At 40.8% G+C, this 23,434-nt stretch overlaps 2 long non-coding RNA genes across 2 annotated transcripts; one reads left to right on the plus strand and one right to left on the minus strand.

Annotated features, from left to right (window-relative positions):
* Positions 1–12,367: 12,367 nt before the first annotated feature.
* On the minus strand, positions 12,368–21,549 carry LOC121648382. The gene is made up of 4 exons (XR_006011966.1): positions 21,471–21,549; positions 16,516–16,520; positions 14,590–14,592; positions 12,368–12,381 (listed from the first exon to the last, which is right to left on the minus strand). It is a non-coding gene; the product is annotated as an uncharacterized LOC121648382 (long non-coding RNA).
* On the plus strand, positions 21,171–23,107 carry LOC121648383. Its single transcript, XR_006011967.1, has 2 exons — positions 21,171–21,216; positions 22,666–23,107. It is a non-coding gene; the product is annotated as an uncharacterized LOC121648383 (long non-coding RNA).
* The last annotated feature ends 327 nt before the right edge of the window (positions 23,108–23,434 follow it).

Below are 23,434 nucleotides of genomic sequence, written 5' to 3' on the forward strand. Positions count from 1 at the left end.
AGATGGGTTACTGTGATGTCAAATTATACATTTGACATCACATAGCTCCTAGCAAATTATAATATTTTGCTTTAGAAATAACTGAACATGTGTTTTTATTTTTGTGTGTAAAACCATCGAGGGCCAGCTGTCAGACCACCATGACATCTTTTCCACCAGGAAACCCAGCCTGCGTGAGCTGTCAGAGCACCACTCAGCCCAGGAGGCTGGTTGCGGATCTGCAGCCTGGCGTCAGGATGAGTGACGGGGTCAGTCTGGTCAGAGACTCTGCTGACTGATGGGAGCAGCAGGAAAAAGAACATTCCTGTCTGGAAGATATACAATCAGCTCCACACATGAAAGGAATCTCTCTGCTTCTGATCTGACAGCGAAGAGGAGACTCTTTCCTTTATGATATTTAAAACCAATGACTGGATATAAATTTAATTTATAATGGAAAAAAACAGTCCATCCATCCATTATCTACCACATAGTCCATTACGGGTCGCAGGTATGCTGGAGCCTAATCCAGCATGTTATCAGGTGAGAGGCAGGTTCACCTGGACAGGTCGCCAGTCCATCACAGAGAACAAAATAGTATTTAGTTTATTATATTTGGCAGAGATTGGTGAGATTTTGGTGCCCATGGAGGTCTGAAGTCTAACACTACTTGCTGGTTTGGTCCAGTTTTCAATCAAGCCACGTGGCAAAGTCGGTCATTTGAGAGCCAAACTTTTCCACATTCTCTTACTTCCTGCTAACAAAGTGTTGGTCAACCAAAGCAGAGTCAGCGCTGATGTTCAGGAAGATGTGAGACGTCGTCTGAGAGTTTCCACAGCTTAGATGTGAGTTGATCTACATGATGTCATAGATCCTTCTGCGTTATCCAGGAAAGATATCTGGAACTATCTGCTGCTTCAGACCAGCTTCTACACGGCCAAGCAGATGGAAACATGGAAAATCTTGGAAGTCTAGAACTTCCTGGTGTGTGGAAGCAGCTGGACTGAGACTCTTCATGACAAATCCTGCATTGTTTCTGCTCCTGGAAGTATGACTTTAGGCCTGGTCACACATAGAGATTATCGGGCTGTTTTCTTCCCGATTTTGCCCCTTCCTGACCAAGGACGGCAAATTATTATTATAATAGTTTCCTATAAAATGATCCTGTGGTCTGAGGTGTGTTACGAACGAATCTGTCCAGACAATCGGCTCCGAAACAGGTCGTGGCCGACAAGCTGAAGTATTAAACATGTTCAATATTTAGGACTAAAAATCTTCACGTGTGGAAAGCCGACGACTCCTGAGTTGTGACTGTGTGGATGGTGATGTGGAACAGAACGCAGCCAATCAGAGAGCGAGCTGGCTGGGGAGCAAGGAAGGATATAAAGTTGTGTTCACGCTGTGTCCAGTCGGTTATTCTTTTCACTTCTGGATTTTTCTGTTAACAATAGTCCTAAGACCTCCATCATTACTTCATCATGTATGTCCTCTTCCATGCTGGGAGTTGTGTTTTCCGGTTGCTGCTATGTTTCCTCTTCTTCATTATTGTTAGATCACGACAGATTTCAGGCTCGAAGGACTAGATTCCAGACCGGTTGCAGGACAGCATCGTTATGTGTGTGTTGTTCTGTGATGAGATTATCGGAACCACCACACACAGAACCACTAAAACTGTTAAATGCCTGATATTTTATCCTCACGTGTGAGGTCTCGAACCGATAAAAACTCTCATCAGAATAAGTGAATCCTTACATGTGTACCAGGTCGTAGGAGGTTTTATAGCATTGTTGCTATGGCGATCGGCTGTTTCTCTATCAGGGTCTAAAATCAAATCAAGTCAAACTTTATTTATAAAGCGCTTTTCATACTGAAGGCAAGAAAGTGCTTTACATGCTAAAAACTAAAGCAATTCATGCATATTAAAAATAAAACAAGCCTTTACACACGTCAAAATAGATCACACAACAATTAATAAATTCACTAAATAAATTCATTAATAATTTCACACAGTCGCACACACACATAGATGACGGCTGGATGGATAAACATATCAGCTGATCTGATGACGTACTGAGTTTTAGGGAAGTCTTGCTACATGGTGGCAGCAAAACAGAACGGGACTGTGGCGTAAACAACGTTTCTGTTACAGAGTTAAGGATTACTGAGCATTTCGACAGTCAAAAGGTTCAAATAAAAAAAAGAAATTCTTCCTTTTTCTGAACTAGTAGGCAGTGAGCATGTCAAAAGGGTTACGATTGTATTTAATCTGTCCATGTATATACGTCTGATGGGATCACTTTATCGGATGTAAACATGTAAACATGTCAGCTGAAATCTCTGATCAGACTGATTTGATTCAGATAGATTAAATATTTTCCATGTAAATGTAGCTAGTGAGGTAGGCTAACACCACTTCATGCTAATCAGGCTAATATGATGTCATGTTTCCTCAGATTCATTTCCGCCCTGAAATTCAACACAACCAGGCCAAGTGTGTTTTACAGACTTTCCAGTCATCCTCCATGCTGAGTCAAATGCTGTGTTTTTTGTTGAGGATGCAGATGAAGCTGGTGTGTTAGGACATGGTGGCTCCACGTAGCTTTAAGCTAGGCATTCACAGCTGCTAACAGTGATGAATATCAGGGGAGGGCAGAGAGTCATGGGAGCAAGTAGACAAGTCCTCCTGCAGCTAAGTTTCAAAGTCAACATCACTACGGATCACACGTTAGACATTTTCCTCCAGCAGATACTGGCATCGTCATGGCTCTTCTCCAACCAGCTGAAGTATGAGGATAATAAAACATCATTTTGAGCCATCTGGTGACACTTCATGAGGGTCATGTTGTTGTTAATTAGTTAACTTTGGTCCAGACAGAATTATCTCAATGAGACTTAAAGTCAGTAATGAAGATCTTTTCTTTCAAGTCATTACATGGTATTTGGTCTTTTCATCGATCTACTATAAACAACCGTTTTCCTTCCCCATCAAACCCTTCTTTTCTGTCATCACAGCTCTGGCCCAGTTACAGGTTTTCTTACCTGCTGCTTTCAGGTTTTTACACAGTTTTCTGTCATTACTCTTCCAGGATGACGTCACCCCACATACCTCCTCTTCATGATACCAGCCAGCCCCACCAGAGCTATCTGTAACCTCTTATCTCTACTCATCCACTACCATCCCAGTCCAGACCAGGGGAGGGAGGGAGGGAGGGAGGGGAGTAGTAGGGGTGCAAGGGTAAAAAAATTTTTTGATGGTGACTTGAGTTAAATCAGTGGTTCTCAAACTGGGGGGGCAGGGAAAGTGTAGCAGACAAACTAATGTTTTGACAACTTGGGCTCTCGGAAACATTCTGGTCCACAATCCAGACCACTTGGTGGCGATAATGCACCCATTCACCAAACCGCCAAAAATATGAAGAAGAAGAAGAAGAGGAAGAAGAAGACATTTATTCCTCCAAGGGGGCATGGTGGAAAAAGTTGGAGAACCGCTGCACTGAATCATTGTTCTTGCATGATCCCCACGATCCCCCAGCCCCACCTGGCCGTTATCAGACTACTTTTTTTAGACCATCCAGCAGAGGTCGTTCTAGACGTTTTCGCTGTCTGTCATTTTGACTGGCAGTCATAAAGATCCCGTCATAATCTATTTTTACCAGTCGCTTTGATTTTTTCTTTTAATTATCACAAAGAAACATTCAATAACATTTATTTTTCATTCATTTTAACTAATTTTCAGTCCAAACACGCTGAACAGAAAATCCTCAGTTAAAATTCACTGTTCCCCCGCTGTGTCCTGAACGCACCGTCTCACCGCTTCCTGCTGCTCTGCAGAGACTTCAATCGCCGCTTGTGTGTGATCAAATGTCTCATGATTGCTGCAGAGGCTGTTGTCATGAGATTTTGCCTCGAACAGACGACTTCTCACGACTGTTTTAATGATGTTCTGGAGGCTGAATCTGCGCTGTGCTGGAGACTGGAATTACAAGCGCCACTTCAGCCAGAGTTTTGCAATCAGGGAACATTTCTCCAAGTGAAGTGATCAGAAGTCGGCAAGACTCTCAGAATGAGGGGTTTCCTGATCCCGCAAGCACTTCTGCACCAGTGGTTCAGCTGCACCAGTCTGGGACCCGTAGTGGTCTTTTCTCCGAGTGAAGCCAACGAGGTCGTGCATCAAGACAGATAACAACTAATTAATATGCTCACTCACTATGAAGCATCCACGGCGCCACACCGGGGCTAGGGGGTGCTACAGCCCCGTGATAAATCTGTGTAGCCCCATTAAGCCCCCCCAAGAAATTAGATTATAAAAAATATAATTATGAATTTATATATAATATTATAATAAAGGAATGTATTAGTTTAAAAACAGTTTGCGGAGATTCTCCGCTTGCATGTTTCTTCTGTGCACTGATTAAGAGGGGACAGAGGGCGGGCGGAAACTTTTTGTTGAAACTCACGCTAGGCTGAGGTGGTCCGAATCATTAGATACAAATTGTTTGCACTTCTCGTTGCGCCTGCACTGTGTAGTATGTTAAATTTATCTCGCAATCAGTTTAATTTCTTAAGTTATGTTGTGATCCGAGGCAATAAAAGCAATGCATAGTTGATTTCATTAATTATGCATGTAGAATAAATGCGTTTGTTGCATTCTGTATGTGTTGCTTGTTTATCACATGGTCGCTGTCTGGTGCTGAATCTTGCACCTTTCCACGTGAAAACATTTTTGCCGTTGCTTTGTGGCTCGTTGTAGGCCTGGTTATTTTGCTGAATGTTCTTTGGCTAATTCAGTTAAATTGCTGTGTATCTTAGCCACTTTTATTGAAAAAATCGATAACCTATGTATAAAGTTACCTAAGTCATGGAAATCTGTTATTTTCTTAGCACCCCCACGTATTGGTCAAGTCCCTCATTAGCACCAGGAGAAAAAAAATCCTGGCGCCGTGCCTGCTATGAAGTGATCAGGGGTGTAAACTGCAATCTGTCAAAATGACAGATGTCCTTCAGATTTTAAAAACCCCTGCTGTCCAGGTACCTCGTCACCAGGTCACATTTGAATTTAATCTGTTTCTTTTTTTTTCTTTTTTTTTTTTTTTGGTGAGCATGGTTTCAGGTGGGTAAAAGTTCAAACACAGGTCCACATATCTTGGATCATTGGCTCCCCATTTCCATGCCTACAGGAAATCTATTTGAGACGTCTCCTCCTACGGGCCACAAAGATCGGGGACGTCCCCACCCACCCAGGACACTCCCTGTTCACTAGCCTTCCCTCTGGCAGACTCAGAATCATGCAAGCAACCTCCGCCTGGAAAATGTGAACCATATGCAGAAGTGTAAAAAATTGCAGTTCCCCCCTCATCCACTAGGGGCTCCAAAACAGAGCAACTCCCCATAGCCTCCCATGTCAAAAAGATCAACTTCACAGCAGAAATAAACATGTTTAAAGCCTGGTACAAAAATCCATTTTAGGATTAATACGTCAAGTTTACCTTCATGACAACTGTTAGGGGGGTGATTTTTTTTCTGATTAATCCATTTGGATGTTATTTAATATTGAAATTCAGTATAATTAGGGGCGTGTCCTTTTGATTGACATGTATCCAATATCTGCGGAAAGATCTTAGCTTTAGCACACCTACATCCATTAGCTGGTTAGCTACCCTTGCTCGGGGTTAGCTCGGTTAGCTCTTAGCTACAGGCAGCTTGGAGTTTGATGGTTGTCAATCATCCACCCCCACCTTCGTAGTTCCCCACTCAGCTCCACCTCTTTGCCCACTTTTGGATTAAGGACACGCGTGACGCTACCAAGATGGTGGCGGTGGGAACACCCAACGAGCTTCACTTTTGTTCTTCAGAAACCTACGGGTGACATCACGGAGGCTCTGTCCATCTTTTATATACAGTCTATGCTACACACACACACACACACACACACACACACACACACACACACACACACACACACACACACACACACACACACACACACACACACAAACCTCCCACTTCAACAATTGGACTGCAGCAACTGTTCTGTGCACTAGCTTTAATACAGACTATTTAAATATAATATTTTTAACCACACTTTAATCATTTTTAATTATATAGATTAGTTTTTATTACAATGACAATAAAGCTTCTGAAACTATTTTCATGAAGTCACAGCACCACTGCACCTCCCGGTCTCACATAGCTGCTAGTACTCTACACGTCATGTTGAGGGTGCAGAAACATTTCCGGCGTTTTCCACTGCCTAAGTAATCCCACTCTCACTGACATCCTTTGTTTAGAGCTACTGTAGTCCACCAGAGGTTAAGGCTGTAATGGACATCAGAGGTTTCTTTCTAACTAGCTGAGTTCACTGTAGTCCATCTCGAGCAGCCTCCCTATTTTACTCGGTGTACAGTGTGCCTGCCTGTTGGTGTTTCCATGAGGAGAGGTGGTTAAAGGCCAGTTCTGGTGTTATGAAGAGATTTCTCTCAGCTTAAAGTTTCATTTAGCTCCCTCCGTGACCCTGTTGTTCTTGGATGGCTTCAACACTAGCCTGTGGACCTGATCTGAGAAGATAGAATGGCTTCCTTCCTTCTGTTTGGACGGTTTAATTACTGACCTCACAGAGGAGCCTAAACCAGGACGAGACTGGATGAATGTTTGAATTAGGACTGATCCAGAACAATGAGCCTCACACAGGATCTGGGATACAGACTGTAACACCTATATGAGCTCAAACCTTCTTCTACCAATAACTCCAATCATACACATCTATTAGAACATCTCTGAAGCTAAATAGACTTTTATTCTTCATTTTACCACTGTATGCTCAGATTTAGTAACTTAGCTTCATCGTTCAGTTGGATCAAATAGTTTTATAGAAAAGGGTCTATCAATGACATATAAAAAGAAAATTACTTCAACTTATGATAACATGTCATGTTACTGTCTGTTTTTCATTTATAGGATTTTTTACCCACTAGCCTTTAGCCAAAAAAAACAGAGCTGACAGTAATCGAGGTCCTAAATACTAACCAAAAGATAAAAAAAGATAAAAACATATCACAAACGTTTCACAGCTACAAAGTACCAGATACACACTCTCAACATATAGACCCACCGGACAACTCAGTGTTAGCATGAAAAAGCACGAGGAATAAGGAGTGATGAGTGAGATTGTGCAAATGCGACCACACAGAGGCAGAGGCAGACTAGGGCAGCCCAGAGACCCAAGTCCTGCGCAGCAACCCTGGAGCACGAACGCAAGCCACCTCACATCGAAGACAACCCCAGTCCCACCCAGAGGGTGGCAGAGGAAAGCCCCAGCCAGAACCCCCTGCAGTCACAGAATACAGGCCCCCGTGGGCCAGGATGGGCAGCTGCTGATCCCGCCAGTTGCCGGCCATCTAGGGCGGCCCGAGCGAAGGGTCCAGGACCCCAAGAGCCCAGAGGCTTTGCTCCACCCCACGTGATGTGCAAGTCTCCCAAGTCCCTACTTGTGTGTGTTTGTGTGTGTGAGAGAGAGAGAGAGAGAGAGAGAGAGAGAGCGGGGAGGGAGATGGGTCCAGGAATGTAAGTCCAGAGGGAAGCAAACTTCCCTCTATATGTTTAGCTGCTAGCAGCGCTAGGCACCCCCGCTCCCCAGGAGACCCCCCAGGGCAAGACAGGCCAGGAGCAGCTGCCCCCCACGACCGGGCCACACAGCGACCGCAGCCAATGAGCCATCACCAACCCCAGAAGGCACCCACCCACAACATGCCTAGGGGGAAAGAGAGGAGAGGTAGAAAGACAGTGGGAGAGCCCAGACCCATGGCACACCATCCCCAGGCCCGCAGAGGCCCGACACACACCTGACGTGCACCCCTGCTACACAGACGGTTACACGGAAGTACTTCCTTGTGATTGGTCAGTTTGAGATTACAAGTTTCACGATTTTTGGATCTTGTCACTGAATTTGTGTAGTAACACAAATTTTTAAAAACAACACCCAGTGGATCAAGTTGATGAGAAGCTGATGGAATTATTTCTTTGTTTTCTTCCACAACCTAATAAAGACACTGAACCATACTGAACGCCATTCTTGTTTTAAAACAAAAGACCTACTGGAACTGAAGTGAACCATCAAAAGAACTCCGACCGGGTGAGTTTACCAGCCGATACCACCCCTGCTGCCACCTTCACATGAGGAGGAGAAACTACAACGAAACACCAACGCTACGCTCGAGCTACATTGAAACCGACCGCACGCAAGCGCTGCGCGAGTATAAATCCGCCTTTAGAGTTATGCTTTGAAGATGAGGTCATTGTTGAAAAGGAACGTTACTCAACATCAGTTGTGTGACGGTGGGCTGAATATCTCCAAATAGACGTGGAACAAATTAAGCCAATATGCAAAGAATGTTAGCGATTGAAGCCCTCAAAAACCAGCAACACTACAAATTGGTTACAAATCATTTAAAGGAACACCACCCAAGTGAGTATACGCAAAACAGCAATGGGGTATAGCTGTTCAACAATCGTGTCAGAACTCAGTCATATGGGGAAGTGTACATTGGCACGATGTTAGCGACATCTTGTTCTACCTGTTCTCTTGTAACCACCTACTTCCCCCGCTTCACTTCCTGTTGATGTCAGGGCCGGCGTCATGCACACAGTGTATTGGCTCCCTCTACTGGCATCAAGGAGAAAGGCCAGGCTGACTACCGTGTGCTCCAACTGTCTCGGCTGATTGTGGACCCCCAAATTCAGGAGAGTATTGTGGGTTTTATCCAGGTCCTGGAGCAGATCTTTAGAGCTGCTGAGGGGTCATAGGAGTTTGACCTTCCAGTTTCTAGATGTAGCTGGGTGAGAGAAGGGAGTCTGGTTTGGGATCCTCAGGGTTTTTACAGAAGACCTGGTTCTGTTGGCTTCCTCAGAACAAGATCTTCAGCAGAAACTGGATCAATGTGAAGTTGTCAGGATGAAAGTCATCTCTTCTAAAGCCCCGTTTCCACCAAGGGTTTTGTCTCAGTTTGGTTTAGTAAGTCAGAATCTTTGTTGCGTTTCCACAGCAACTGTATCCTTACCTGGTAGACGATATCAGCTGGATAGTGAAAGATGTGTCAGCTGTGTAATAGCATGATGTCATATTGGCATGATGCCTTCCTGAATTATAATGAGGAAGAATTTGACCCAGAGACAAAGGAGAAGAATGGTGGACATCCAGCAGCTTGTCCTCTTTCTTCTTGTCATGTGGCCTTTTTCTTTTAACTTTCATTTAACCAGGAAAAGTCTCATTGAGATTAAAAATCTTATTTCTATAAATGTCCTGGTGCAGTTCAAATCAGGTATTAAAATCAAACCAAGCAGAACATCTGCAAACTGATTAAACTGCCTCCAAATCTTCCAGCGTTTTCCTAAAAGCATGCAGTGAGACCAGGTCTGAAGTCTATGAAGTCTTTTTGCAGATCATCCAAGGCAAAGGCAGCAGCAGACATACAATCCTTTTTCCTGTCTCAGTTTGCACCCTTTGGACTGAAAACAATAAAAAAAATCTTGTGAAGGAAGAGTGTAAGGTCCTGATGTATATAGATGGAGGAAGGTTAAGAGAGGAGGGAAGCAGGCGAAAACCAGCTCTCTGAACAAGCACATGATGACGTCTCAGTGTAAATAAGGACAAAGAGGACCATCCAACATGTTTACATAATAAACTGTGGTGAGTGGGAGATCTGAAATTAGTGATGAAACTCAGAGCCACGTCATAGACAGTATCCAGACCAAGCAGATTCTGAGATTAGACATGTCTGGACAAAAGTCCACCGTATATCTAAACGGGGTGCTGCTCCTGGTTTGTTCTTAGTGCAGTCACACAGGAAGTGTGAGATATGTGCATCCTATCCTACTTAAGCATGGTACACACATAATGATTTTTTATGTTATGAGATTTTTTATCTGGTCGAGACCTCACACGTGAAGATAAAAAAATCAGTTTTGATCGCACTGTGTGTGGTGTACTCCGATCTGTAATCACAGAACAACACACACATGACGATGCTGTCCCGCAACTCATCTACAATCTAGTCCTCCGAGACGGACAAACGTTGAAATGTAGAAGAACCATAGCAACAACCAGCAAAAAAAAAAAAAAGAAAAAAAAAAATAGAAGAAGCACCATAGTAACAACCGGCAAAAGTCAGTGTGACATTTGAAGTGTGTACTGTGGTAATGCAGACGAGTTTCTTTCCACCAGGTCCCCGTAGCTATTGTTTGTCTCAGGCCAGCAGCTATGTTCCGCCTGGTGTGACCTGGAAAAAAATAGTCTGGAGACATTTCGTTTTGACGTTGAAATCCGCGTCAATAAAATGTAGCGCGACATTTCTATACGGCTCTGGTGCGGCTTTACCACAGGTCCGTAGCGGTGGCGAAACATCGGCTGTCACCACAACACCCTCACCACACTCATCATACAGCAAAGAGAGACAGTCCACTAACATGGTGGTGAGATGGCAGTGATGCCGTTTGTCCAAAGTGTTGAGGAGTTTCTTAAATCCCGGATTGTTCACTGTGTTAAAGTTCTGTTTGTTTATAACTTTTGTCTCTCTGTGACTCTGGGAGCTGGTGGATTATTTAGTTGCGACTCACAAAAATGGAACATTTTTCTATTTTTTTGTGTCCCGTTGCAAGCCCCTGTGTGCACATCTGCGTGCACCATTGTCGCCTGTCGCTTGGCTGGAGGAGGGCAGCGATTTTTGCCTCCTCGCGCAAGTTCACATAGAAAATGATGGAGAAGGAGCGACGCCGCCTCCCGTGTGTCCAGTCTTTAACTGAGTTTGCAACTCGTGCTGAATAAAACTAAAGAGGTCGGGGCTGTGGGAGGAGTCTGCAACAAAGTGCTGCAATGCCAGTGACGCTCGATTTGCAACTGAAAACAGCACAAGAAGAAACTGCGAAGGACAAAAAATAATCAGACCATTTCATTTTTATAATCGTTGAAAACCCAGATCGTAATTGCGATTAAAATTCAATTAATCGCCCAGCCCTAACTGGAGACGGCGTGAACACGAACTTTATTTACTTCCTTGCTCCCCAATCAGCTTCATTTCGTACCGCGTCACCACCCACGCAGTCAGAATGCACGAGTCGTCGGCGTCCTTCAGAAATCGGCTCTGAAATATTGAACACGTTCAATATTCCCAATTGTCGGCTACAACCCGTTTCATAGCGGATTATCGGGACAAATCGGCTGGTAACACACCACAGACCAAATGATGATTGGACAGGGAAATCTCACGATGAACGAGCGTTTGCTGTCCGAGGTCGGGAAGAGGCAAAATCGGGACAAAAACAGCCAAAATATCGTAATGTGTGTACCAGGCTTTCGATCATGTTCTCCCAGCGCCTGTTATTTTATCAGTTAATTAGATAAGATTAGAATGGCCGATTTTCAAAATTTAACTCTGAAGCCGATATCGGCTGATACAAACAAAATCGTGCATCTCTAGTTTAAACATTATTTTACAGAGCAGCTTATTGTTCATGTTGATTACTGCCTCGCTGCAGACTTGATGGGCCTGCTTGGCCTTCAGGAAGGAGGAAAAACTCCGACATTAGTTCACCTTTCAGGTCAACTTTCTGCCTGAATGTGGTTCAAACATTGACATCCCTCAGGAGGAAATGGTTCCCCTCAGACCCAGCTGCACAGAGCTGGAAGTCTTACTTTACACAGCACTGACCTTCAAAGTAAAAAATGATGGCAAAATGCTTCCTCTCACCATGCTAAAGAAACTCAGAAAAATCCAGCAAATAAATCTGACATCTGAGCTGGAAACAGATCATTAAAGATTCTAACAAAACAACAAAGAAAGTCTTCTATTTCACAGCTCCCTGCTTTAATCTTCTGGTTAATATTTACTGACTTCATACATATTCAATAAAACTATTTTCACATGAAGCGTCCACGTTGAGCATGAACAGATCGGCGGTGTTCACTGTCACAGTTAGACCCACACACACATCTAATAACATGAAACCTGGAGAAAACCTGAAACCCTGTTTCTGTTGTATACCTCTGCTTAGTTCACTCATTCAGGTTCAGTTCATATTTATTAAAAGAAATAGATTTAAAGCTCAGTTATAAAGTTTCAGAGCAAGAGATTAAAGGATCCTCTGAAAGCTGAACTAACAACACGAAGAAACTCTGCAGAGAGAAAGGAGACAATGATCGGGTGTGGAGGAGGAATCTCTTACACTTTAAATTGTTATTGTTCAATCTTTCAGTGTCAAACTATAAAAAAGAGAAAAAAAAGTGTTACCACTCATAGATTAGCTGTATATGCAGCTTGAGGACAGAACCAACAGAACCACCAGAATTTCCTCCTGGATGTTGTAGTTTAATCCTGTGAATTGGTTGGTTTAATAAGCTCCCAGAGAGATTATCTGATCTGATATATATACATATATATATATAATCTGACCAGGATACTGAAGCAAAGGAGTATTTTATCAACAACTTAAGACAACTTTAATGATCATTTTAAATTATTGTTTTAATCATTAGAATTTCTTTTCAGTTTAATTTCATTTAGTTTCATATACAGATAGAAAAACATCTTTCTCTTCATCAACCACCCTGGGCTTGTTTAAAGGAGCAGCTTCAGTCCAGCAGCGCCTCTTAGTGGAAGTTAACAGTACTACAAGTCAGACCGCAGATTCAGTTTCTGTTTGGGGGAAACACGGATATCAAACTAAAGTATCCTGAATGTTGATTATCATACAATTTTAACCAGTTAAAAATTAATAAAAACCTGAAAGGATTTTAGATCTAACAGAAGTTTATTCCGTTCTGTGACTGTCATTTACTTCATGGCTGAATTCCCTCTCATGTAACTGACTTATTCAGTCACATTTCTGTGTGCAATGGTTCCTTTTCTTAGTAAATCCAGTTAATCTTACCTGTCCGCCAAGTATCTCCACGGAAAGGCATCACTTCCACAGCCAGTCCCACAAGACCAACACAAACCATCAAAAGCTGCACTTTGCTTGATAAAAACATGGTTTCCTTCGTTTATCCAGGGACAGCTGACAGGTCGGAGGAGGCGGGAAGGCCATTCAACACCCTGTTTTCCTGTAGAGAGTCCTTACTTCTTCCATCCTGATGTTCATCTGAAGATGCCGCGCTGACCGCTGCTTTTATCACACACGTCAAGTTAGCAAAGACGTCACAGGTAAACTTCCGGTTCAAGTTTCAAATTAAAACAGACCGGAAGTCTTTAAGACTGTGAAATTGCAGCTCACACATATCCACCCTCGTTGTAGTAAAAATGTGTACGTATGTACTTTATTTATTTATTTATAGTAACAGTAGAATAATAAAGATGTTTCCTTCAGTAAAAACTGGACCAGCCTGCTATCATCAGACTGTCTGAACCACATGTTCCCTGCTTGTTGTTGATGTATGAGTTCACACTTCTGGATCAGATAAATCACATCATCCTACAGACCAGGATATCCCAGAAAAAACATCCAGTGATGTCCATAGTGCACGACTGACTCAGTAAATCTGGTCTTTTATTAAACACTAATCAAAACATTTTGTTCAGCAAACAACTGACAGAAATCTCTTGTTCATGTGTATTTATAAAAGGAGAAGAACTGGAATAGGTCACAGATTTAAATGCCTTGATGTCTTTCTAGACTCTTACATTCAAAACACACATTTAAAAAATAGCACACATTTAGCCTGCAGAACTGAACCAGATCAGACCGTCGCTGATGTCGTCGCACCCAAATGTTTCTGCATGCACAGATTTTCTTGCATTGACTGATTTACTGAAAGCAACTGGACAAAAACCTGTTAAATTCTAAAAATCTTTTACAGGAAAAGTTATTACTAGTTATTACTGCAGCTAGTTATAAGTTATTACTAGTTATTACTGCAGCTAGTTATAAGTTATTACTAAGTTATTGTCACATCTGTCTGAAGTCTGGAAGGATCACTAGAACCACCACTAGAGGAGACTGTGAGATCACCAAACAAAGCATTTCTGGACCATCTGTGCTGTCAGTGAGTTGTAGGAAAGTCTGGAACATGATACCACTTATAAATCCCCTGTCACTAACTGGTTTATAACTCATCAGATCAGCTGGATGTAGTGATTTATTCTAGTTCTATATCTGTGGGACACGTATACATACACATATGTATACATGTGCTGAACTCTGTATGCTTAATTACTGTGCAGTCAGTTATTTTAGTGTGTTTTATCTTTTATACACTCCAACTTCATGCATTGAAGTATGCAGTTAAACAACATTTATGGCAACTAGTTTGCACTTTACTTTTTATCTGTCTATGCAAATTAGCTGATAGGCTAACTCTGTACACATTTACATTCAGTATTTTTTGCTTGTGTTCATTAATGTGCAGTATGTCCCTTTCAAATAAATAACTAAAATTAAAAGAATGAGAAAACACTGAATGACATGCAGCCAGATGAATGCTTGCAGTGATGCGAGTGGTTCTGATATTCAGCAGGAAAACTAAAAGGAAACAGAACAACAAAACAGGTGTGTATATCTGAAGTTATATGACTTAAAAAAGGGAAAATTTTATATTCAGTCACATGACCTCTACAGGTTCACAACTTCCTGCTAACAAAGTGTTGGTCAACTAAGGCAGAGTCAGTGCTGAAGTTCAGGGAGATGTGAGACGTCGTCTGAATGTTTCTACAGATGTGAGTTCAGCTCTAGATTCCTTAAAAAGCAGATCTATGTGATTTCATAGATCCTTCCACATTATCCAGAGAAGATTTCCGTTCCTCATATCTGGAACTATCTGCTGCTTCAGACCAGCTTCTACATGGCCAAGCAGATGGAAACATGGGAAGTCTTGGAATTCTAGAACTTTTGGGATGGTGGAAGCAGCTGGATTAAGACCCTGGTATATGTACATGCCTGAGCTGACACTGTGTTTGTTTGTTTGTGGCTAAATGTCAGAAAATCCTTCTGAAATTATTTATCTCATGTTATCCAATTCTTCTTTCCCTTTTTGACAAAATTATCCTAATTTCTGAATAATAGTGTTCCCAGCTTATGGCAGCGTTCTTGTTGCTGTAGTTACCAACATCCACCTGTGGAGGGCGATGCAGACTGATGAAAATGAGACAAACCTCCAAACCTACAGGTTTCATTTATTCCAGTTTAACACTGAAACTTTCTAACTTTCTATTTCACTTGATCAGCTTGTGTCCACCTGTGGGACCAAGATGAGTGTAAGTTGTTAATCTGAAGCTTTATGAGTTTATATTTATATTACAGCCGTAGTGCTGACTGGCCGTGATGATTTTTAAATGAGTAAATCCAGTCTGTGCAGCAGCAGAAGTCAGACTGATAAGAGAGTAAGAACTAAGAACAGGAGAGGCTGACTTTAGTTTGAGAGAGTTAAAGTTTGAACACAGCACACTGTTCTGCAGATCTAAACTAGATTCATTCTTCACATGGTTCTTTCTGTAGCTGTCAGGACTGAAGATCCACCTCCATGCAAACAATAATCCAACCTGTCATGGTCCATGATCATCGACGTGAGTCCTGAAGAGGAACATCTGTCCCAGTCCCTGCTGGAGCATCCTCACAGAAAATCATCCAAAATGGACGTCCTGGGCTGCCCCCTCCCTACAGGAACTGATAAATAACTGTCTGGGCATAATTTATTTCACCTTCTGCCATCCGGGAGGCGGTTCAGGAGCACGGCGGACAAAGCACCGCCATTAATAGTGTCTTTCTCCAAACATCCATACTGAAGCAGAACACGTCTTACTGGGTATATAAAACTGGTTTTCTGTGGTGCCTTTATCACTTTGTTGTCCTCCTTTAACTTTATATGGAGCAGTTTTTGTTTTTTTTTTATTTTTAAACTATGACTGTTGGACCAATCATTCCACTTTGTTCCAGAGGATGAAAACTGATGCAGAGCTGGTCAGATGAATGTCATGTACAGGCCAGTGAACGCAACCCAGAGCTGCTGATTCCTACTTTTCTCTTCATATACTCAACATGGGGCAGATCAGAGACGAAGGTACGAGACACTGAATCCAGAACTTCCAGATCCGCATCATGAGATTTAAACTGTTTTACAACCTGCAGGATTTCCTTACAACTCCAGGATTTTAACCCTGACCAGTGAGTTTAGGAGGTATGATTTAACCAGATAATAAAAACAAATAACGTGAAAGGAAAAGAGAAAATAAAAATCAGTATCTCTACTTTCTAACAATCCAGTGTTTGATGCTCTGCTCCGTTTTATAACTGGTCGACCTCGGTTTGGTGACTGTTTCAGAAAAATAACATTTCAGACTGACTACATACTGAGACAGGAAGAAGAAAATTAATGCAGCCAAGAGAAAAATCAGAAAAACATTAACTTTTCATTATAATTTAAAAATTATACTGCCAGTGAATAAAAAATAAAATTTCTTTTTTTATTTCTTATTTTTTTGTCTTTTTAAATCTAAAGAACAAATGAAACAAAAAAAACAAAACAAAAAAAAACAAACAAAAAAAAAAAACACAAACAGGCTCTCTCTCTAAGGTGTTATATAATTCTTCTGAAATTAGCCTGGTCATGTTGTCTCATTGAGTTTTGAGCTTATTTTGCCTGTTTTTCTGCCTGTTCTGTTATCAAGTCGCGTAGTTTCCCATCTCTGACATTTCTTAATTTTACTCCTAAATCTCAATAACTGGAACCCTTCCTTCTCTTTAAACTGCCTTCCAAAAAGGTAAATAACACCAAACAAAAGGACAGAAATCTCCACAAAAAATCTTAATAAAAGACAAACAAACTCTTTCCTGACGTTTTTCCCCTATTAGCCAGCAGTATCTTTGGATTTCATCTGTCATGGAGCTGCTGAGCCAACAAGGCGAAGCTGAACTTGGTCAACGTTTGGAAGAGAGCCAGCATGACTGAACAGATTGAAGGCTTGATAATGATTTTCAGCTGCAGGAGAAAATAATCTCACACTTTTCTATCATCAGAATTAGGAGAGAACGGACATATTTCAAAAGTAAATTCCTATGAATTACCAGCAACATTTTAAAAGATCTCCCTGTCCAGGGTCTACCCTGCCCAGCTTTGAAAAACAAAGCTTCAGGTTCACTATGAGATCTGTAAAGAGACACTGAGGATTTATAATCTGGAGCTGAGAAATGCAAGAACCCTTTTCTTTCTGACATCATTGCTAAGAACAGCAATAAAGCTCGAGCCTTATTTGTTGCTGTTGACAGGCTCACTAATCCTCCTGGGTCAGTAAACCCAGAACTTCTATCCAGACCTGGAATGAGTTTGCTTCTTTCTTTACTGACTAAATTCACAAAATCAGTCAGTCAGTGCTTCCATGCCAGGGGCAGGACACATGTCCCTGTGTCAATGAACACCATGACACATTTTTTTCTTAGAAACCTGGATGAGATCATCGGCCATCTGAAAACCACCACCTGCTGTCTTGACGCCCTGCCAACTGGGTTTTTAAGAATGTTTCAGGATGCATGGCCTTAGATATTTTCCAGGTTGTAAACACGTCTCTTTCGGGCATTTTCCCTCAGACCCTAAAAACAGCCGTCATCAAGCCACTACTGAAAGAGAAAGACCTGGACTCGTCCCGCATGAGCAGCTACAGGCCGATATTCTAGAAAAAGCTGTCTTCCAGCAGCTACACAACTTCCTGACACTAAAAAACTGTTCTGATGTCGACCAGTCAGGTTTTCGGAGTTCCCCAAGGCTCCATCCTGGGGCCTCTGCTGTTCAACATCCAAATGCTGCCACTCGCTCACATTATGGAAACAACTAAACATGTTACCACAGTTATGCTGATGACACACACATCTACATAACCATCTCACCAGGAGACCACAGTCCAATCCAGACTCTGATCAACTGTTGGCTGCTTTTTATCAAAACAACTGTTAAATTCCCCACACTAGAACTTTATTTCTTGCATTTCATCTATTTTATTTTAGCCTTTTCTTCCTGTTTTTATTTAATTTCTTCTAAAGTTTGTTTCTAATGCACTTGTTATTGCTTCCTGCACCCCGCTGTAATGCTTTTAATGTTTTATGTAAAGCACTTTGAATTGTCTTGTACATGCCTCTCACCTGGTAACTGCTGGGAAAAGCTCTGACTCTACTGTGACCCTTAGTTAAAGTAAGAGTCTAAATGAACATTAAGTTTTCCATTTTATGTGTTTTGCTTTGGGCAGAACAGGTTAGTTCTGGGAGACATCACATTATTTTCATTTTCAGTTTGTCTAGTCTGCAGTTTATTGATTAGTGAAACCAGAGCCAGAGACTCACAAATCCTGAACTGGCGGTTTTAAAGTTTTTTTTTTTTTTTTGTTCTTCTTTTTTTTCTTTAAGCTTTTTATTTCACTTCCATTTCAATGTATAATGAAATCCCTCCACCCACATCTACATCTCTAATCCCACTCCCCACCCACCCCGAGAACATGTTACTGCTACAGAGTGGCATTAAAAAAAAAAAAAACACTGCATGAAAGAATATATGTGTAGAGATAATGAAAAGTAAGTATTATGAGAACATGTGACAAAGTGGGTGAGTTCACAGCATTTGCCACTGTTTCATATCATTTCAACCTGATCACATAATTTCAACCACACCTGTTTGATTGTAGCAATGCTAGCTTCATCATGCCTCAGTGGTCAGCAGGAACCAACGATCCTGGGTTTGTTTGTGTTTTGCTTTCTATTTGAGTTCAGCTAACATACATAAACATCTGTTACAGCAAGACTCAGACCAGTGTTAATATATTTAGTTCTACTCCAACTCCGCTTTATTTATATAGCACTTTTAAAACAACACGGTTGAGCAAAGTGCTTCACACCAAAATAAAACAATAAAATAATAAAAAAAAAAAAACATCAACAGATTTCGTTCTGGAAGGGTTCAAGTATGGGGGAGATTGATTATGTTTTCTTACAGGAAATGTTTGATTTTTCTATTGCTTAGTTGTGTGTGTGGTACCAGGATTTATTTATTACCAGTTGTGTTAGTTGTTATTTAAGTTGACTGTGAATGAATAACTTAAAGTGCATGTTGAATTTATGTCGAAAGGATAGACGCACCTGTTAAGGGGAGGAGCCTAGGGAAGCCATTTTGTCAGTGGAACACAAGCTTATATAAGGCCGGCCTTTTGTTTGTGTTGGGGGCCATGATAGTGTAGCAGGGTGCATGTGTAATTTAAATTTAGTTTGTTAGATTTCAGTTATGTTTAGTTGGTTAAATTAACTGTTGGTAACACTTTACAATACTGGACGCAAAATTTGCTTCGTTACTAGTGAACACCTTGGGGGCGAATCAGTAAGTAATGGGTAGTTAACTAGTACTTACTGGTGACCACAAAGACCAGACTTATTAGGGAACTACTGGTTAATTATTTGCTTCATTACTAGCGAATGCTATACAGGCGTAATGGGAAGTAATGGGTACTGGATTACTCTGACTCGTTGAGTGAACAGCTCATTTAGTCAAAAACCTGTTTCCTGGTGGTTTTGGAAGCCTTTGTAAGGATGAAAAGCAGTATCATTTATATATTCTTGTACTGCTGTGTCATCTTAACTTTACTTGTTCATCACTTACTAAGTAATAAGTCATTACTTAATCATTGACTGGTAACTATCTGTTATATTGTTTACTTCCTAAAAAAGTCAAACATCATACCAAGTACTTACTGAGGAACGCATCATTAACTAATCAGTACCTGACCAGTAACTACTACTTTTGTGTATCTTCATGATCATTTGCTACAGGGCACTTAAGAATTCCAACATTTTTACAAGCCCATTTCTTAAGATATTTTCTTTTTCCACCCAGTATGGTCAATTATTTAAAAAGTTAGCTTTTTTCCCCTCAATTAAAAATACTTTTTGGTAAATATACTTTACATGTATAGCACTTTTCCAGTCATGTTGACCACTCAAACAAATATTTTCTTCCATAATCTTTCAGTGGTTGCCATTACACCCATGACCACTATCAAAGTTCTCACCTGTAATTAGTCAGGACTCTACCAGCTGTTTTATTAATCTTCAGAATATGTATTTTAATAGAAATATCCCTGAACAGTAAATCAAACACATCACTTTTGAAAAATTGACTTTTCAGTTTTAACATTCAGAATGATCACGATCAAAACGTCCCAAAAAATAGTCATTTACAAATTTAACAAGTATATAAATGTGATGTAATGTTACTACTTGTCCACAGTGTGTGATGTAGGATTTTGATGGACACAGTGTGCTGCATGTGACGTCATATGTTCCTCTGTGTATGTGGGTCGCTTCAGGGCAGTGTACGGTTCATACTGAAGTCTAATAGAGGCCACATGTAAATAATATGAAATACGACTGAAACCAATTGCACTTGAGCTTTAAGACCTGCTGTGTGAATGTAGCCTAAAAATTACTCAATCTCTTTCTAAAATAAAAAACCTGAGTTTAACCCACTTTCTTGAATGGTTCCATTAGGTTTTCCTATGGTTGCCTCTTTACAAGACATAAGGCCCAAGATCTTAAAAAAAATCTTATTTCTTAAAGTATTAAACAGCTTTATGCATTTGTTATGAATTCTTCCAATTATAAATGTTCATGTATTCATACCTTTAATTTGAAGTAGGCATTTTATTTTGAAGACGGCTTATGCACTTCCTCTTCCTTTTCTTCACGTTCTACCCATGGATGTATTATAAGAACTGGATAACGGACTGAAAATGGCGGCCCATTCATTTCTATGGAAGTTGCTCACCCAGCGCATACGCCGAAAAAGTTCTCAGGCTTCCGGGTTACTTCCGCATATTGGGCCCATAGAGCATGCGCAGTAGTGTCACCTCCCATCATGCTTCACGTCACTGTGAACGAGCAATGCGCAGCCCAGTGACCTGATTTATGATTTATGCTTTTATGGCCTTTTGAAAAATAATTGACGGATTAAATGTCCATGAATTAAAAATATTGAATAGAAAGATTAGTAATTAGCTGTGTTTAAAGCTGAAGACGTCCTGTCAACAGTTTTACAGCCGTGTCTTTTACCATTGTGGCCTATGGGAAAAATGCTTTTTGGGCCCCATGGGATTTTTTGTTGCAGTACCACGAGTGGCCACTGGGAAAAATCGGCGTGCCGCCATTTTCAGTCCGTTATCCAGTTCTATAATACATCCATGGTTCTACCTTCGACATGTTTCCAGCGGTACAGCGGTCACTGACGATGTAAGTTGTGTTTATTCTGAGACAAGATTAATTTTTAAATGTAACTTACTCTTTCTGCTAGTGTTGTCCCGCTCCTGTGTATGTTTGCACTCTTTAAAATGCCCATTTCTGCCCGTTAGCATGATCACGATTAGCATCGTTTAGCTAACCGTATGACTGTTAGCTTCAGATTACTTTAAGCTAACATGTGCATGCTACATGTTTAAGTGTTATAGCAGGAGTATTTTATTTACCGTGAAGTGTTTCTTTAGAACTGTTGTAGGTTGTGTGACCAGAGTGGCAGAAAGATGGCAGTAGGCAGAGGTCTTCCAAAAATGACAAGAATTTATTCTCCAAGGTGCATGTTTCAACAAATATATACGGAAAAAGCAAAGAAACATAATGTAACTTAACAGTTAACTTAACCAACATAACTGAAATCTAATAAACCAAACTTAAAGTAGCCATGCACCCTGCTGCATCATCAAGGGCCCCCCCAACACAGACTAAAGGCCAGCCTTATATAGGCTTGAGTTCTATCCACAAAATGGCTTCCCTGGGTTCCTCTCACTTAACAGGTGAGTCTATTTTTCCAACCTAAATACAACATACAATTTAAATTACTAAATCCCAGTCAACTTAAATAAACAAACACAATTGGTAATAAATTAATCCTGGTACCACCCACAGAACTAGGTAATAGAAAAATCAAACAATTCCTGTAACAAAACATAATCAATCTCCCCCCCATACTTAAACCCTTCCAGTGACATAATCAAATCAGGGCAAACCCTATAAATACAGGAAGTGATGTGCTTTTCCCTCCTTTTGCTCCTGGAACACATGGTAAGTATGGTGAGTAACATTCAAATGACATTTAACAAACAAAACTGTTTTAACCAAATAAACAGAACTAAAGACAGTAAACAGTGATCTGACTCTTGCTTTAACAAATGAAACAGTGGCAAATGGTGTGAACTCACCCACTTTGTCACAAGGACACTGTATTTAATTTACAAGACTTACACACACACTTTACTGATAGCTTAAGTGCTTTCAGATCGAAGCCCTGCAGTGGTCAATTAGGCAAAAAATCAGCATCAGAGGTCAGATTCCTCAACACTATTGTAACCAGATAATGTTATTTCGGATGTCATGTTTTAATGTCGGTGCAAATCAGTGTAATTTGACAACTTTTTCTTCATTTAAAAGAAAAAATGTGACCACACTTTGGTTTTGTGATCTAAAAGTGGAATGATAATATCTTGTAAAGATGTTTATAAGTGATTTTTTTATACATTGTTTTTGTACTTTTTAACTCTGATATTTACACAGCCAATTAAATAATCTAATAGTATATCCAATTATGCGATATTTCTGTGTGTTTTTACAAGTAAATACAAAGAACTTTGTGAATTTGTGGACAATATTAAACTTTCTTTTACTACCATGTTTTCTTATTTTGAACAGTATGGTCGGGGAAGATTTGGACGAATCTGGAGGAGGCGAACATGGGTCTTTGGAATGAGAGGCATAACAGGCATGAGAAGGCGGCCCATTCTGAGGCTAGTCAGAAAACAGTCCTGGTGGCACTTGATCCCGGTCATAAGGTGTTATGACTGCCAAGGGACCACTATCATCTCAGATCAATGGAGGGTTTATATGACGGCACTGGCTAATAGTGGATATGTTCACTATTCAGTAAACCACAGCCGGTCATTTGTAAACGCAGAAATAGGTGCCCATACAAAGAACATTGGCTGTGAGTGGTCTACCTACAAATCCCAGGTCTGGAGACTGCCTGGCAATCGAACAGAGAACACCTTGAAGAAACAGCTGGCCTCAATAGAGTGGACACATTGGGTGGCCAAATCTCACAAGAATGGTGCACTTGGACATATGCTTCACGAGATATGCAAACAGTACAAAGTTTAAAATATATGGAAACGATAGTTTCCATTTATTGGGGGAAATGCTTGCGTGTGTGTGTGTCTAACTGTAAGGTACATTTTGTGTAATAAATACTGTCTCTTCTGCAGTTGTTATCAATTTTGAATGGTTTGCACATGTTAGATAGCTATATGCATAAAGCCTTATGATAAAAATGGTATCTAACATGTATAAGAAAGAGAACAAATTGTTATTTTCAATATAGAAAAAATGCCACAAAAGTAGTAGGTACTGTTCAGGTAATGATTAGTTAATGCTTCGTTCCTCAGTAAGTACTTGGTATGATGTT

The sequence above is a fragment of the Melanotaenia boesemani genome, chromosome 11 (genome assembly GCF_017639745.1).
Source record: "Melanotaenia boesemani isolate fMelBoe1 chromosome 11, fMelBoe1.pri, whole genome shotgun sequence".
In the NCBI taxonomy this organism is placed as follows: domain Eukaryota; kingdom Metazoa; phylum Chordata; class Actinopteri; order Atheriniformes; family Melanotaeniidae; genus Melanotaenia; species Melanotaenia boesemani.